Source organism: Salmo trutta, chromosome 2 (genome assembly GCF_901001165.1).
Source record: "Salmo trutta chromosome 2, fSalTru1.1, whole genome shotgun sequence".
Classification (NCBI taxonomy): domain Eukaryota; kingdom Metazoa; phylum Chordata; class Actinopteri; order Salmoniformes; family Salmonidae; genus Salmo; species Salmo trutta.
The window spans coordinates 25,596,046-25,598,498 of record NC_042958.1 but is presented as its reverse complement, the minus strand read 5'-3'; the positions used below and the strand labels follow the sequence as shown (position 1 = coordinate 25,598,498).

General features: G+C 38.6%; 1 pseudogene; it reads right to left on the bottom strand.

The window, feature by feature from the left end:
• Positions 1-50, bottom strand: part of LOC115153749 (integrin beta-1-like) — a 25,994-nt pseudogene extending 25,944 nt beyond the window's left edge.
• Positions 51-2,453: the final 2,403 nt, after the last annotated feature.

The following is a 2,453-nucleotide window of genomic DNA, read 5'->3' as shown; positions in this document are numbered from 1 at the left end:
AGTCCGCAGATCCTCTCCGCTGAAGCTAAGCCCCGCCTCCACAGGAAATGCAGAAACGCCCATATTCTATTACAGTGAACATGATGTACGATAATTTTGTATTTTTATTTATCTAGGCAAGTCAGTTAAGAACAAATTCTTATTTACAATGACGGCCTACCCGGGCTAAACCCTAACCAGGACGACGCTGGGCCAATTGTGCGCTGCTCTATTGGATTCCCAATCACGGCCGGTTGTGATACAGCCTGGAATCGAACCAGGGTCTGTAGTGACGACTCTAGTACGAGATGCAGTGCCTTAGACGGCTGCGCCACTCGGGAACCAAGAGACCTGGTCATTTAAAAAAATCTTTGTACTGTATGTATAGTTGTACTGTGTGTACATATACCGGGTTAACTTTAGTCTGAAGGTAACCCGGTACTTACCGGAAAATGAATGGAAGTAGATAGGGCACGCAAAAGGTATACGGGTAATTCCACAGTAAAAAAATATTTTTTTCCAGAAGAAGAAAAAAATAAAGATTTTAAAATGTTCTTATATCTCTCAGATATAGGACAGACACTTCAAAACATACTTTTGATTTCATTTTAGACTATCTGTTTTTCCATGCATGAATCTGTTATTCAATGCGTTTCTATGGGCTAATATCAGTAAAGCCAAATTCAATGTTTTATCAAATATATTTTTTAATATAGATATTTTTATACCTACAGGGGTCCCAAATAGCTAAATGATCCTTGATATGACCATCTTAAAACAATTCCATATGTTAGCTTAATATAAACCCAGCCTCGGGCCCTTAAACTCTTGGTGGATACAGTATGCATTTCTCTAGTAAAAAGACAGATGCTGCTGATAACTGCTGTTTTCGTCGCTAACTGTAAAATGCTCCAGATAAGAGCGTCTGTTAAATGACTAAAATGTCAAATGTGAATATACATGACTTACATATAGTCCTAATAAGACAGAAGGACACTTTCTCCAGTAAGACAGTTTCAGCCGCTTGTGAATTGAAGGAAAGTTGTCGGGTGCACAGTGCACTGTTGGGATGCTTTGAATATTTGGATGAACGTGCAAAGGGAACCTACTTTTTTAAGTGATTTGTTTGATAGTCAGATGAAAACATCCTGACTGGTTGTGTTCATGACACATTAATTAAAGGTAGTACAATTTAACATGTCTTCACTATAAAACCCATATATTTTTTGTGGCACCCGTAGGAGGGGTGGGGGTGGGGGGGGGGGGGGGTCTCAGACTGGCCTTCGCCCGGAGCCTCAAAATCACAAAGTACGCCCCTGCAAACAACCAAAACATTAGTCCTGGAAGCTTGACTTTTCCTGTTTAATCCCTGGAATCTATTTCCAGAGGAATGTTCTTATTCATTTTTCCTTTCATTCAGCCCTCTCTTCAGGGTCATTACAGTTTCTTCATCACTGCCATATTGTATGTCCCTGGCCCAATCATGCAACTACTCTACAGCACATATTGTCCACACCCAATTCCAGATGTTGACCTATCCTTCCTGGCTCTTGAATAACTATGATAATAATTCACAACTGTGGAAATGTTCTACTGTACAGCCTTTTAGACACATTAGAGAATCATTTATGCAACTCTTTATGAAACTTTATAGAACTACAAGGGGAAGGGATTTTATTGTGTGTGTGTTTTGTAATAAAGTGTTGGTCATAAGATTTCCTTTCCTCAAGAATGTTATTAGGTTTTGATTGTATTTATATATCTAAACAGTAGGCCTTATCGAACTATCTTCCAAACAAAATAGAGAATAAATAGATAGAAAGGCCAGGGATTGAGCTGGGAAACAGTCTATGCCTGAAGCTATATGGTATGCAGACATGAAGATTCTGGCTCTCATTTCCTTCTTATAGTTTGAGTCTTATCTATATCCCTTTTTATCATATCTAATTTATCACCAGTGCAAATTCACACCTACAGTATATGCACAGATTATTATGAGCTGCAATTCAGCATTGTGTCATAGCGAATGAGTCAAAGGCAAAAATATAATGTAATGATATAGTTGTTTATTAGTTTTTCCTCTAAGCTTACATGTTTCTACTCCCTTGAGTCTCCTTGTGGCCCTTTCAGTCATTGCACAGAGGAACAGCAACATATACCAAGTTATTGTTGCTTTTTGAAAAGTCCTGATTTAGTTGGTCTATTCTTTAATCCTACTTTTTGCATAGTAAAAACACAAATTAATACCTGCCATCTTGTCTGTATTTTGAAGCCAAACTACTACAAAGGCAATTGACAATGACCAAGGTCACAATCACATGGAAATCATGAGAAACATATACAGAAAGACATTCAGTAGCCAGACTCAAGCCCCCACAGTGACGTACTTGTTGCTTTTGCAGTCTGGATCAGCCTTAAGGGTCTATCAGAGTAACAAAGGTGTGTACGCACAGCAGTCTTCTAGAATATTGGAC